This window comes from Rhineura floridana, chromosome 8, assembly GCF_030035675.1.
Source record: "Rhineura floridana isolate rRhiFlo1 chromosome 8, rRhiFlo1.hap2, whole genome shotgun sequence".
Taxonomy (NCBI): Eukaryota; Metazoa; Chordata; class Lepidosauria; order Squamata; family Rhineuridae; genus Rhineura; species Rhineura floridana.
In genome coordinates this window covers 125,961,351-125,976,885 of record NC_084487.1, presented here as the reverse complement: position 1 = coordinate 125,976,885, position 15,535 = coordinate 125,961,351, and the positions used below count along the sequence as shown (strand labels likewise).

The following is a 15,535-nucleotide window of genomic DNA, read 5'->3' as shown; positions in this document are numbered from 1 at the left end:
TGCTCCACCTAGCGCTTGAGGAGCTGCAGAATACTGCTGTGTCTGCTGGACCTGTGTAGCAGAAGAATGTGATGGTACGCATCACTCACCCGCATAGGCAGCTGGAGACGCAACCACTGCTGTTGTGGCTACCCCGGAAGGAACCGTAGAAGGAGCTTGAATGCCAGGTTGTAGCGGATGCAATTGTTCTTGGGGAAGACCAGCGCCAGTGGAGACTGGAAATTGGGAAGAAGCGGATGCCAAAGGTGCCACCGATGTGCAGACTGGTACAGCCAGAACGGTGGAATCATCTCCAGGCGCTGCCGCTTCAAGAACACCGATTCTGGCAACCAAATCAGAAAGAATGCCTGATTTAGTTGCCTTAGCCACCAAGCGGGCCGACTTCTTACCTGGAGGTGCGGTGCTAGGCCCCGCCCCTGGCTCTGAAGGACGCCTGTGCTCTCCCTCAAGGGCCTCCACCCTAGCGACCAAAGCACGAATCATCCCCGTATCCTCTTCTTCATCTGAGGACAGGCACTCCTGCCGCGATGGGGGGCGCTTAGTCGCCTGCTTCACCACTCGAACCCCTCTCTTTTGTTGAGCCTTCTTCGGTGGCATGATGAATTCCAGCGAAACTTAACAATATTAACAACAACAACAAGAACAACAACAATTATCAGCGATATGCAATGCAGACAAAACACCTTTACAAAATTACCCAGAACTGAGTCAACAACAACCTTATGAGGCGAAGAAAGAATCACAGACACCACCCAAGTGGCCAAATCAATTAATGCACAAGGAACTTAAAATGGGGGGGGGGTAATTTAAAGGTTGAATCAATTCAAATATTTGTAGTAGTTATATATATATATCTAAATTAAATTTATTTATATACAGAAACAATATCACTAAATTGTAATTAATTATTTATATAGCTTAACTAATGAAATTAAATAAAAGAGAAGAGAACTATGGATTATTTTAACTTAAATTAATTTCCCTTGTTTTTTTTATTATTATAATTATAATTATATATGTGTGTGTGTGTGTGTAATTAATGAAAATTACCAATCAATTATAAGAATCAATTTTCTTTCTTTCTTTTTATTTTTATTTATTTGTATATTTATTATTATTATTTTATTTTTATTTTTTAATGTTTTTATATATCTCAATCAAATGGGTAGATGGGTAACTTAATAATTAAGTAAAACAACAGGAGCAATTCAATCCCAGCCTCACCCAAACTTGCCTGCTCCCGGCTGAGTCAGGAACGCAGGACAATGCTACCGAGAGGCGGGAAATTCAAACAATGATATCGAGGCAGACAGACGCTGTGCCCTTATGGGCAGTGGACCGACTCGAAAAGCCTCCCGCGCCCGCCTCACAGCTGATCCACGGGAAAGGAGGGAAAATAAAAATGACCTGGTGGCGATCTGGGCGCCGAGCAGTGCCTCAGAAGCGCCAAAAACAACACACACCGGGGCCGCAAATCAACGCAGCGCCAGGAGGTCCGGCGGCGCGACACGACTATCACGGGAGCGGACGGAGAGGAAAAGCTGCCCCGCATTCGATACCCGGCAGAGACACAAACGTAGCACAAGCTGCCGCAATCAATCGTGGCACTGGCCTGCAAGTAGTCTACGTGAACCGAAAAGACGGCCCTACCCCTCACTTCACAGCTCCCGCGGTAAGGATACCACACTGTATATATTATACGTTGGAGGGCAGGGAGAACGCCACCTGCCCCTGATCCCAGCTAATGCGTGGGGACTGCCGATGAAGGAGGGGGGAGGGGGTGAAAGGGGTGGGGTTGGCGTTAAAGGAAACTCCCCCACCCAATACAGCCCACCAAACAGTTAGAGAGGACTAAGGACAAAAAAAAAAGAAACCAGAAAAACAGAAAGTAGATACAATCATCAGCGACAACTCAGGAGCAAGGGTAAAACAATGAGCTGAAAGATCTAGGTCACAAGCCTTTTCACAGCGTGCCGCAAGGCAAAAAAGGCGCGTTCCTAGGGAGGAGCAGGCTATTTATAGCTGCTCAAACCCTTTCCCAATTGGTCAACCAATTACACCTGACCAATTACAAATTTTTCTCGAACCTTCCTGAGTCTTCCCAGAAGTAGGGTGGCGGCAAACTCGCCCCTTGCAAAAATGTAGGAACGTTATTCTGTAAAGACTTTGGCTTGATGTTATACCCTTCTTCACTGCCAAAATGAAGCCTAAGTAGGTGTGATTGCATCCGCTCATATTCACCTTGTGTTTCTGCTGCCTTCCACAGTACTCCTTTCTGCTTCTGTGGCTTATTAAATCATCTTTATTCTGGTTGCCTCTCCCTTTCTTACTGCTCAACAAACGTACCTATTAACCCACAAAGACCAGGAAAAAAGCAGAGTGCATATCCCATAGCAACAAAGTCACATTGCAACATACAATCTAGTGAAGTTCATGTGACCTTCCTATACACACCAAAAGAATGCATGAGGGGAGGGCTGCATTGGTTTGCCTGACCATACCACATACCATGGTTATGCCCCTGCCAGAGCTTGGGAAAATTACTTTTTTTGAACTACAACTCCCATCAGCCCCAGCCAGCATGGCCACTGGATTGGGCTGATGGGAGTTGTAGTTCAAAAAAGTAACTTTTCCAAGCTCTGCTCTGCTCCATCAATGCATTTGGCTGATGTGTTGAAGGGGCTCTACACACACTGAACCAGGATTTCCCCCCACAAACAGAAACTCTGTATGTGTACATTAGTACATGCATATAGCTCCTCCATGTGCTGATCAAATGCATAAATGTTGGTGGGTGTGGCATGGCTGCATGCGGAGGATGGGAATTGGCTTCTTTTAATATGTGGAGAAGTCCACTGAGCTATTCTTCTGCGTATGGAGCACACATGAGTCGCATGTAATGAGGTGTACAAGTGTACTTCCAAGGGCTTATATATGATGTCCCTGCATGCTTTTGCCCATCAAAGGCAACTACGTCATGGTGTCACACCCCTTCCTATGTAATGGTATAGAGAAAAAGATGGCTGCCCCACATACAGGAAGGGGTGGCATGTCATACTACAGTGCCGATTCCAGGGGCTTCTTAGTCAACAGTTTTCAGCAAGTATGGTAAGCCGCACCACCCTTTCCAAGCAACTAGAAATTTTTTTTAAGAAAGAAAAAAGAGAGCCAGGGAAGCCCTTGAATCATCTCATTAAAAAATAAGTAAGTTGGAGCAAACCATGCTTAGAAAATGTTCATAGACATGTCGCATGGGGTCTAATCTGCATCTCTGTGTTCTCATCCAAGCATCATCTGTCAGATGTGGACTAGGGAGTTTTGCTCCAGCCCTGCTCTCAGCTCTTCTGTTGCTCCTCAGAATCACCTCACAAAGGATTCTCCTCAGAATAAGGCAGCCCCTCAGGATCAAGAAGAGTTATGTGCCTCCAGGCTTCCTTTAGAAAGCAGTACTTTATGGAATCCTTAAAGCACTACAGACTATTCCATCAGTTCGTGCTATTGGAGTTTGGTATATATTGTGGTGTAGTGGTTAAGGTGTTGGACTACGACCTGGGAGACGAGGGTTCGAATCCCCACACAGCCACGAAGCTCACTGGGTGACCTTGGGCCAGTCACTGCCTCTCGGCCTCTTGAAAACCCTATTCATAGGGTCGCCATAAGTCAGAATCGACTTGAGGGCAATACATATACATCTGTATGTTGAAGCAGAGTGCAGAAATAAATAGTCTGGTAGTTGAACTAATAAAGTATATAAGGTTTATTACTACTGGGAAATAAAGTCATTCTGACCGCAGGCATGTATGTGGGCATTGTAGAGCTTTGAGGTTCTCATTCAACGGGCATAATCTCTGACTGACTTGAAAGGAAGTAGAAGGAAGGCAGGAAAGCCTGAAAAAAAAAGTAGTTACTAAAGAAGGAATCAGGAAGTTTGCCCGCTGATTCATTACTTGTTACAAGTTTTGGTGCTTTACTCCCAGGGTAGACAACTATAGCCCTGTTCAGGCTTTACAAAGAGGAAAATGTAAACATGTGAGGGGGCAGCGGGGTTAAGTGTGCTAGCTCCACACCCTCCATTACCATTTGTCTAAAGGTGGTTCCATTTGTCTGAAGGCAGTTCCATTTCTACCACTTCAGTCTGAAGCAGTGAACCTTTTGTACCCATTGAGGCTCCCTGCTTCACATGGGATTAGAAGGAGATGAAAAGGTGATGGAGGGGGTGGAGCTAGTACACCTGTCCCTCTTGCCTCTCACGTTTGTAGCCTGAAAAGGGCCTGATTCTTACCACCATCTGAACATGTACATACCATGTGAACGCACATTCAATGGAATGTGTCCTAAGATATGTTCCTGTTTCCCCCCCCCCAGCAAATTCCGCAGCAGCCCTTGCGCATGTGTGAATGAGTTTGGAAATTCAGTATGCACAGTAGAGTGTGGGGGCACACAAACCAGGACTGTATGCAGAAACAGGACGCGACATGTGAACTGGGCATAGGTAAGTGTCCTGTATGTGCACCCCAATTTCCACGATATTTCTATCTAAAAAAGAAAGAAAGAAATATGTGATATATATGGGGTGAGGGAATCATGAGAAGTCTGGGTTTCCCTTACACAGCTGTAAGCAAGTAAAGTTGTGGGCGTTGGTTTCACTCATCATTTCCTACACATGCTAATCTGCACCCTACAGCACATAGAGAGTGTCTTCAGTCACAAGTGTCTGAACTGGCCTTCTTTCATCCCAGCTGGCACAGCAGATATATAGTAATACAAAGTAGATGTGGTCCTGGAAATTACGTCTTTAGCAGAAATTTGGGTACCAGAGGAAGTAATAACATGGAAAGGATAGGGATAAGTTCCTATACTCGCTCATAGATGGTGGGGGCAGATTCAACAGGGGCTTTAAAGGGTGCCTTCCTGGCACCCACCCACTACCCCTCCTTCTTCTCCTCTGAATCATATTGGATTCTTCCCTCCCCAGCCCTGGAAGAAAGCAAGAGATCTTTTTAATGCAAAGCAAACACACAGGCATGTCCAATACGCCCTAGCAAAGCAAAGGCACAGGCTTGAAAGTTTATCCATAGTAAAGCAGACACATGTTGGTCAGTTTCACCCCAAAGCAAAGGCAAAGACTTGTCAGTTTATTGATAGCGAAGGATAGACACAGCCTGGTCAGCTTCGCCTTTAAGTAAAGGCACAGGCTATATAGCAAAGCCAAGCTAATCAGTTTCACTTTAAAAAACGCCTCCTTAAAAGGAGCTTCTTCCTGGAGGATTCCTTAACTGAGGTATTACTGTACTGTGGAATAGAGGGAGATAAACCTAAACCCTGAGTTGACAGTCATCCAGTGTAGAAATAAACTAGTGGAGGAAGAGAATATGCACAATTTATAGCCTCCATTTTTGCAGGGTATGGATCTTACGTACAGCGTCTCTGTGTGTAGGATCTTCTGCAAAAGGGATTTTGGACACGGAGGTTGGGACTACTGGACACAATCGCAATTTCTTCCTCCATACCATGCATTCATTTTTACATGGCATGTGTGGAGGGCAGGGGAGAGGGGAACATATTTACTTTTACCACAAGGTGGCAGTGACAGACTGAAAATAAAGGAGTACATAGCCAAAATCTTGGTAAAAATATGACTCCTTGGATTGAGGATATTAGTTATTTGGAGAAGAAACCTATTTGGTGAAAATCTCAGTAACTTTTATATGTTCTTTGACTTGTTTTCTGTGTGATGACAAAGAGATACACGTGAAACCTTCGGCTGTAGGACTACGATGGCCTTCATGCCCCTGTAAGTTTTTTGTCCAAAGAACAAGTGTGACTAAAAGGTCATTGCAGTTTCAGAACTGGGCCCCTGACAGTTCAATGTGATCTGCACCCTCCATTTCCAAAGGAATAAAGTAGGGATAGGGAAGAGATTCATTCAGTTCACATTTTAATGCAAACCTACCTAATTTGCACTTTCCAAACCAATACAAAAGTTGAACAAGCCGTGATGGCTGTGCTCTGCCACCCTAGTCAGAGGCAGCATGCTTCTGAAAACCAGTTGCCGGAAGCCTCAGGAGGGGAGAGTGTTCTTGCACTTGGGTCCTGCTTGCGGGCTTCCCCCAGGCACCTGGTTGGCCACTGTGAGAACAGGATGCTGGACTAGATGGGCCACTGGCCTGATCCAGCAGGCTCTTCTTATGTTCTTAAATTCAGCTATCCTTTGAAATTTGCACTTCTAACATTTTTGAGATGAAGTTCTCCAACAGAAACCTTTGCCATGCTGGAGAGGGTGTGGGGAGACAGGTACCTACTTCCATATGTGGTGGACATGCCCAGTCATCCAGAGTTTTTGGAACAAAGTATTCAATGAAATTGGACTCATCACAAAACAAATAACAACATGAGCCACTCGCAGCTCTCCTTTCAATATTCCAGGGAGACAGCAAGGCCTTGCACTTCAGAAAGTGACTGCTCTCCTTTCTCATAGCAGCTTGCATCATTGTGGTCCACCGCTGGAAACAGGTTGACCATGACTTAATGAAAGAATGGTACCAACAAATTTGGGCAACAGCCCGTGTGGAGAAACTCATGCAACAACAAAGAAAGCAACACAACTTACCACAGGAAGATACATTTCACACAAAATGGTACATGTTTATTAGCCATATTGCAACAAAGGAACACAATGGAGATCCCTCTCCACCCACAACTCTCTATGGAGAGATATTGGTTGAAAAATCCTAGAATCATATTTTATTTATTTAATTATTAGATTTATATCCCGCCTTTCCAGTAGGAGCCCAGGGTGGCAGTATCAACCCACATCAACCATCACCACTCTGTATCTCACCCTAACATTCCTTATGCCTCTTCTTATTGTCATTTATATGTCATGTATATATATAAGTTGAAAATGGAAATGGACGGCCTTCAAAACAGTTCCGACTTATGGCGACCCTATGAATAGGGTTTTCATGGTAAGCGGTATTCAGAGGTGGTTTACCATTGCCTTCCTCTGAGGCTGAGAGGCAGTGACTGGCCCAAGGTCACCCAGGGAGCTTCATGGCTGTGTGGGGATTCGAACACTGGTCTCCTAAGTTGTAGTCCAACACTCTCCACTATGCCATACTGGCATATATAAATAATTTGGATGTTGTTCATATATCCCTCCTTCTCCTTTTGTTGTTGTTATATGCCTTCAAGTCGATTATGACCAGAGCTTGGAAAAGTTACTTTTTTGAACTACAACTCCCATCAGCCCCAGCCAGCATGGCCACTCACTGGATTGGGCTGATGGGAGTTGTAGTTCAAAAAAGTAACTTTTCCAAGCTCTGATTATGACTTATGGCGACCCTATGAATTTTTTTTGGATATATTCATAGGGTTTTCATGGTAAGAGGTATTCAGAGGTGGTTTACCATTGCCTCCCTCTAAGCCTATGGCACCTGGTATTCCCAGGCAGTCTCCCATCCAAGTAGTAACCAGGCCTGACCCTACTTAGCTTCTGAGATCAGACAAGATCAGGTGTGTTCAGGGTAGTATGGCCATTCCTTCTCCTGAGCAATGCTTTATTCTGATCTTTCTCTTCATTCTCCAACTTCTCTTCTATTCCTCCCTCTCATCTTTCTCTCTCTTTCCTCGCTTCCCCTCTTTCTTTTTTCCTCTCTCCCTCCTCCCTCTCCTCTCTCTCTTCTTCCCTACTTACTACCCACCCTCTCCCTTTAGTATTGTCATTATATTTATTTTCTAATTGTATTGAAATTGTCTCTTCTGAATGTTGGAGATCATGTCCGCTTATTCATACTGAAAACCTTTACAATAAACAATTTGTTAAAAAATGTGTATACTGGAGAAAAATAATAGTTCAAATATACATTATACTACGGGAGATTGGTTGTAAAAATGCATATAGTAGGAGAAATGCATGCAAACATGCTTATAATGTGTATAATGTTCATGCAGATGTAAAAAGTTCATAACCTGATGTGGAAATGGAGTGCACTGAATTTCAGATTGGAAAAATAAGAAATTCAGAGAAACTGTAATTGACAAATTCACCCAAATTTTATAGTGGCCAATTGGGTGGGGACAGCAGGCATAGTGCCCCCCCATTGCAAGTTAACTGGGCTCATTAATTAAGGAAACAAACATTCAAGTGGTGGATTGCCAGGCATGCTATTCAAAGCTCTTTTAAAGAGCAAGGTCTGGTGGTGTGTCTTTTATTACAATATACTAGAATTTCTGATGAGTTTCTGGAAAAGATGATGTATGGAAGCAATTTCCACAGAAATATTTTAAAATGTTAAGCAGTTGGAATAAGTTTAGGACTGTAATAAACCCTCCTGCCCCCTCACAGCAGCTCTAAATAAAACTGTAGGTGACTTTTTAAAACAGTTTAGATTGTCAGTAATTAGATACTATTTTTTTTGTTTAAAAAACTTGATATCTAATTACCAACAACCCAATCGGTTTAGAAAAGGCACCCATATGTGACTAACATTGTTAATCTACAACATCTCAACAGATGAACCCCCTCCACCCCGCTTGCAATCATTTACAAAGCAGTGTAGTGCATCAAAACCAAATTTTTGGGAAGGCAAGATTGAAAGAATCACAACAATCCATAATATTTTAATAGGAATTAAATATTGGAAGCTATGTAACAATAGGAGAAAGAGGCAGTCTATTTAATTAATCTTAAATGCTGGAATAAGAGCTGGCATCATGGTTTCATTTTCTCATCCTGCATTAGATTAGAGAATCTTTTCTATGAAATAATCTCCAGATGATGGTATGCTTCATGGAGACAGTGTTGGAAAAAACGTGCTGAGAAAGGAACATGTATTATGGTGATGGTGGTGGTGGAGGAGATGGACTGTTCTTAAATAAAATCCTTGGAAAAAAGTGTTACCCAATGATGTAATAACAGGATTTAAACTCCTGGAAAATCTATGTGCTGCTTTATTTGGGTATTATTTATTATTATTTATTGACTAACAAAGCTATGTGTGGCACAATTTTGGAAGGTTAGTAAGATCTCTTGGTTAAAGAAATGCCACTTTGCTTGTTTTAAACATTTGGTACCTGCTCTTCATTGTTGCAAACAGTCTCACCCACAGTCATATGAATACATTTCCAGTCACTGAGACTCTTCCTAAATTCTTCTACCCATCTCCTCTCTCTCCTAGCCACCAGTCGTAATCACTACCAACAGGGTCCTACCCTTGTCTCCTGGGATGGAAACAGTTAAAAAAAACCCAAGCAACTCACCCACACAGAAAATACTCTAACAGGGCAGGAGGTAGAAACCGGCTGTCCACTTCTCTCTTCCCCCTTCTGTTCTCTTAGTAGCAAATGGACACAAGCCACAAAAACTAACAGAGGGTAGGGTGGGCCTATGGGTGCCCCCCCCCCATCAATCAGAACTATGCATTCTTCCTGTGTGTGCTACTGAGTCTGCATAGATCATTCTGTGCAGGAAGTGGGGTGGGATAGTTTTTTTTCTGGCTCACTTTTCACAGATCAGATAATCACTCATGAGTCAAACAAACAATACCTTACAGCTTGGGATACCATAAAAGAGGTATCCAATCAAGAGAACCAGTGCCATAAAAGAATTACAGGACCAATTTGCTGCTGCTCAAGCAGCAAGTCTCCTGTCCCCTGAGCAGCCCCCTATTGGTTGAGAGATGGCACTAGTAGCTTTTGCCTCTAGTCTGCCCCTATGGATGAAAGAGATATTGACTCTTTTATTCTGACTCCTATGGCTCCATCCCTGGGACAAACATCCCTTTCCTTCCAAGAATCCACCATGTGGTCACAGCTTGTAAGGTTTCGAGTGCATTCTGCATCTAACAGTATTGACATTACGAAGTATTCAAATCTGAGTGACTTGGACAAGAAGAAAATTTAAAAAACTGCTGAAAGATGCTCAACAAACAGCTCAGCAGAAAGTAACCCTTTTCACCTGCACTGATGTGGCCTCTGCAGCACCTAAGCCAAAATCAGACTCAAAACCAGCAGTTCCACCTCATATTTCTCCAGAACCTACTTCACGAAAAAAAAATGCTGCAATTTCTTGTGATCTATTGCCATAGGCTAAAGCGTTATCTGTAATGGTTCAATGTAAGGAGTTGATCTGTTCTGAATCTACTAAAACCAGTCCTAAGTCTCAGTCAACTGTTGCTGCACATGCATATGCTAATGCTGCGATCCATACAGAAACGAGAAAATGAGTTTGTTTCACTGAATGGCATAGGAATTACTGCTTATGATCCATGTCCTGCTGTAGCTGAATTTATATGAAAAAAACCCCAAAGATTCAGAGAAGAAGACAACACAGTGTACAGGAAGAGAGATTTTGTTTCTTGGAAAGACTGGTGGTTTGTAAGAACCCTACAAATTATTGTGCAATGTGCCCCTATGCTTTAGGGTTTCTATTCAATTTCACTAAAATGACATACCTCTAGTCCAATGTTCTTCAACCTTAAGTCTGCTGATGTTGCTGGGCTACAACTTCTATAACTTCTATACTTAGTAAATGGTCAGGGATGATGGGAGTTTATTTATTTATTTATTTAATTAAGCTTATATACTGCCCGACTAGCAACAGCTCTCTGGGCGGTGAACATTAAAAATACAATAAAAATAACACAATACAGTATATCACAATACAAAACTGTACAAAAAACTGTACAGTCTAAAATCAAATTATAATAATTTAAAATTAACAGGAATTAAAATGCCTCAGAGAAGAGAAAGGTTTTAACCTGGCGCCGAAAAGATGATAGTGTCGGTGCCAGGTGCACCTCCTCGGGGAGGCCATTCCATAGTTCGGGGGCCACCACTGAGAAGGCCCTAGATCTTGTGGTCCAACAACATCTGGGGACTGAAGGTTGACTGCTCTAGTCAGCGTTTCAGTGGCTTCTGGTCTGAATTTGTGTTCCTGGTTCACTGATTAAATTGTATGTGTCCATTTGTGTCCACTGAGTGTGCAAAAGCTAGGACAACTATTCCTTTAAAAATGCCGCGCTATAGTGGGGTTTAATCCTGGGAGCTTCTACATGGAAAACGTGCTCTGTGACCCTTCCCATTCATTCACTGGCATGATTGCTTTTTGTTGACCACTGTCTTAATTCTGCTAGATTCATTGTAGGTGACTTTAATTGGGATAAACTTTGTTGTTGTTGTTGTTGTTTGTTTGTTACATTTATACCCAGCCTTTCTTTCACCATGGAACCCAATGCGGCATACATGTGGTTCCCAGATGGTCTCCCCTCCAGGCACTGATTCAAAACTGACCAGACCCAGGCCTGCTTAGTTTCAGCAAAGCGGTAGCCTTGAAAATTGAAAATCCTCCTAAATCTGTATCACTAGCCTTCTGGGGTTGATAGCTAATCAATATGTTTATAAAATTGTGTTCTCTTTCATATGCATCTAAATTGGAGCCCTTTTGTGCATTGTGCAGGGATGATGGTTTCATGGACCCCATTCACAAATTCACCTGTCAGGATCTGTTGAATTGTGCTGTGGAGTTAAACCTTCATCACTCTCTTACAATTCCACTTGCAGGAATTTTTACTTCTTGGCAAATAACTTACAGTAACCCTCTGATGGGTTCTGCAGAAAGCCCCCAGTTTGCCTATGTCTCTTTCATGGAAGCGGGTTGATTATGGCCTTGGCCCACTCACATTTGATGGCCATTCTGAGCTCTGCTTTTGAGTCCACAGTGCCCAGTCTAATACCTACTTGACTCTAGAAATGTGTGGACATTTGAATGTCAAATTTGCGGGGGGGGGCACAGTTGTACACAAACATTTCTGGATCAAAATGTTGTTTGCTAACCTGGGCTCCTTTGGGCGGAAAGGTGGAATACAAAGTAAATACATAAATAATGCCTGCTGTTTATAGTAGTTGTGCAGGAAGTGTAATGCAGACATACAGTGCACTCCCTACACATGTATCCTCAGAAGTATGCCCTATTGAGTCCAGTGGAACTTACTCCCAGGTGAGGGTAGGACTGCAGCCTTAATTAGGCTATATTGTTCTGGGTGCAAGACAGATTTCAGGTTGTAACATGAACTACCAAAGCAAAGAAACAGTTCCTGTTCCTCTGAAAATATAAGTCAGCAGTTGTTCAGAACTGTCTCCACCAGCACCAGGTAGAATACTTGGGTTATTTCCTTGTAAAGTAAAGTAGTAAAGTAAAGTAGAAGTAAAGAAAAACACGATAATCCTTCGATTAGCAAAGCTGGGGAATTATTTGTGCCAGGAGCCTTATTGAAACCTGAAATCTGTCTTGCATTCAGCATAGCCTAACCTAATGAAGTCTGCTCTGTGTGGCACTTTCTGTACTTCATATTAAGACTCTGAATGAACTGCAGCCTTGGGGCTTCAGCTTCTCCCTTAAGCTGAAGAAAAGGTCTTGGACCCTCAAACGTTTGTTTGCCGCTTTGTGACATAGTTGCTGTTCCTAATAAAGGTATTACCTTTCTGCATTTTTGAACGTGGCATCATGGTGACTGGGATTTTCCCCTGTCTGAAGCTGCTGTTGTGTGAATGCTATTGCATTGCTGTCTCGACGGAAGAGACAACTGTAGCTAAGAGCCAGATTAGGTGATATGTTAGCTCTGTAGAGGTGCCCTTAAGTGCAGGTTTTTTTAAAAAACACAAATTGACAGTGTGGGGGCCTGATCCAGATCATGTCCCTTGTGTGTGCATAGGAGGCTTTAACCCCTTGCCACCTATTACGGCCCTTATCAGAATGGGTGGATGGGCACACCAGCAATTTGCATAGGGAAAAAAACTCCCAGATGGAGTTGAAGCAGATGACAGGGTTTCCCCTATATGCAAACTGCTGTGTTGTGGTGTGTGTGTTTGTGTGTGTGTGTAGGCCAAATTGGGTGTAACCAAAGAAAGAGGCAAAGGGTTAAAGCCCTCTACCCCCCCCCTCTAGGGTCCTGATCAAGAACAACCCCGCCTCTCCCCTGCCAATTTGTGTATAAAAAAACCCTGCACTTAAAGGGATACATACGAAGCTAATGTATCATCTAGTTTGACCTTGAATTATTATGTACTTTTTAGCTAAAGGGCTTTAGGGGAAACTGATATTCTTTTACAGATTAGCATTATCTATTTGGATGCCACGCTGGATGTCAACCAGAGCTTGGAAGTAATTCATTTCAAGTAACGAATTACTTGTAGTTCATTATTTTTTTGAGGAATGAGTGGGTAATTCCTTTACATTTTGATTGTAATATAACTAGGAGTAATTTTATTACTTTTGTGGAGTAATAGTAATGTTTCCAGCATTACTTTGGGGCATTACTTGGGGGGGGGAAGCAAAGGAAGTCTTCTGCTCCTCTGATTTGTGGACGAAAATCATGTGCCTCAAACTGGGCTTCTGTGCAGTGTCGCTCTTCCCTCGTGCTCTGTGGATGGGTAGGAGGCAACGAGGGAGGAGGTGGAGAGTGAGATGAGGTGGAGTGGAGAAAACAATTGTTTTAAAAAATGGATGGTGGTGGTGAAGAATGGAGTGGAGGGAAAAAGGAGCCGGAGGAGGGCAATAACATGGATAAAGGAGGAGAAGGAGGCAGCAGCAGAATGGAGATAAAGAACTGTGGAGGTGAAAGATGACAACGTGTGTGTGTGTGTGTGTGTGTGTGAATACTGTGTTTGCACTTGGCCCACAAAGTGGCCTCCACCACCCTTTCTGGGTACTGTGCTACATTTGCAGTATTTTAACTTTTTTGCATCTCAGGGGAAAATGTTTGCTTGGGTGAGTGTTCCTTAGTTGGTGGCAGGGCAAGGTCCGGGAGGTGGTTAAGTGAGAGAGATTATGCTTGCTGGCTGAGTGGGGGTGTTGCACTTGGTTTGACGTGCAAAGATCTGAGTAGTGGCCTCTGCCTCCCTCCCCGCCTCCCTTACCAGAAAATAGGCCACCACTGCTATCTTATGGATAAAAAGAATTATTCTACTACCTCTGTATGTGTGTGTTTATTTTTAATGTTGTTTTAGGCTACTTAGATGTGCAGCAGCCAAGGCCAGCACCTTGTAGTAATTTTTTTTAAAAGTAACTGAAATGTAATTGTGGTGATTACTTTTGAGACAAAGTAATCAGTTCCTTTCAGAGCAATTGCAATTGTAATGGTAATTACTATTTTTTGGGGCCATGTAACTGTAATTTATTACTTTTTAAAAGTAATCTTCCAAGCTCTGATGTCAACCATGCTATATTACAAGGAAAGGCAAAAGGTGATATTCAACTAAGTCCTATTTAGAGCAGACCCATTGAAATCAATGAGCCTAAGTTAGTCATGTCCTTTAACTTCAGTGGGTCTACTTTGAGTAGGACTAGCATTGAATACCACACCAATAATGCCAGGAAATGAATAGTATAGAGTGCTATGACTGTTTATTTTCTACCCATAAATACAGCAAGAATGAAACACATTTCAGTACAACACACAATTCTTATGATACAGGAATTTTTGATAGTAAACCCATAATTTCTCATTTGTTAATAGTACTGTATGTCCTATAGTCCTGACCTTTATAGAATTCCCATCTCTCCTCTCCTCCCACGCTTCTTTTATTTTCACTAAAATAAATAATTGAAACATCAATTGCTCTTAGCACATTATATCCCTTGTGATTTGCTTTGTCCTTGCTGGCCAAATTCTGCATCACATGATGTTGTTATCTGTCAGTAGCTGACTTTTACCAATATTATCTCATCCCATGTTTTCCACAGAATGCTACTGTTAGTTGTGACATTTCTGGGATAAATATATTCTTTAAATCAGTAAACTGCAAAACGTCCTCAAACTGTACAAAAGCGTGTTCAGTTAGACCGCTGACCAGAATCATAAGAGACTGTTGGCACTGAAAGGACTGGAGGGTCGTTGTTACCCTAGAAAACTGTGAAAAGCTAGGCTTTCAACCTTATTTTAAAACCTCTCCTTTGTATGAGAAAAGGTCAGATGGATGAACAACTGAGGACTTGAAGTCTGTTCAGGTGACAGGACATGATCCTTCACATGGAGTAGCGGAAGCATCTCTTCTCAGGGAGAAGGATGCCCCCAAATGAGGCAGTTGAAAAATGGTCACATGAATGCCATTGGGAGGCAGCATCTGCTGAATTGTAGCATGGGGGATTTTTACCAAGAATGAGGCCAGGGTGAGGGAAGGATTAAACTTTTCCTTCTTGTATACTGCAGTGCTGATGACAATCAGCTTTGCCACCATGCCTCTTATCTGACATTGAATTTTTAAAACTCATAATGTTACTTGGTAGATATACATATTTTGCAATTCAGGTGTTGATTTCAAACATTGACATGTGAATTAAATGTCTTGGGCCTCAAAACTGAAGGAGCACCTCCTCCCTTATGCAGCAGGCCAGGTACTAAGATTAGCAGAAGAGAACCTGTAAGATATACCTGTTCACCCTGGCCTTTGAAAGTGAAATATGAAATGCTACTATTAATTTGTTACCTGTTTTATTTATTCATTTATTTGATATATATCCCGCCCTTCCTCCCAG

At 42.6% G+C, this 15,535-nt stretch overlaps 1 pseudogene; it reads right to left on the bottom strand.

The window, feature by feature from the left end:
* Nucleotides 1-7,424: 7,424 nt before the first annotated feature.
* On the bottom strand, nucleotides 7,425-7,543 carry LOC133363439 (5S ribosomal RNA; annotated as a pseudogene).
* Nucleotides 7,544-15,535: the final 7,992 nt, after the last annotated feature.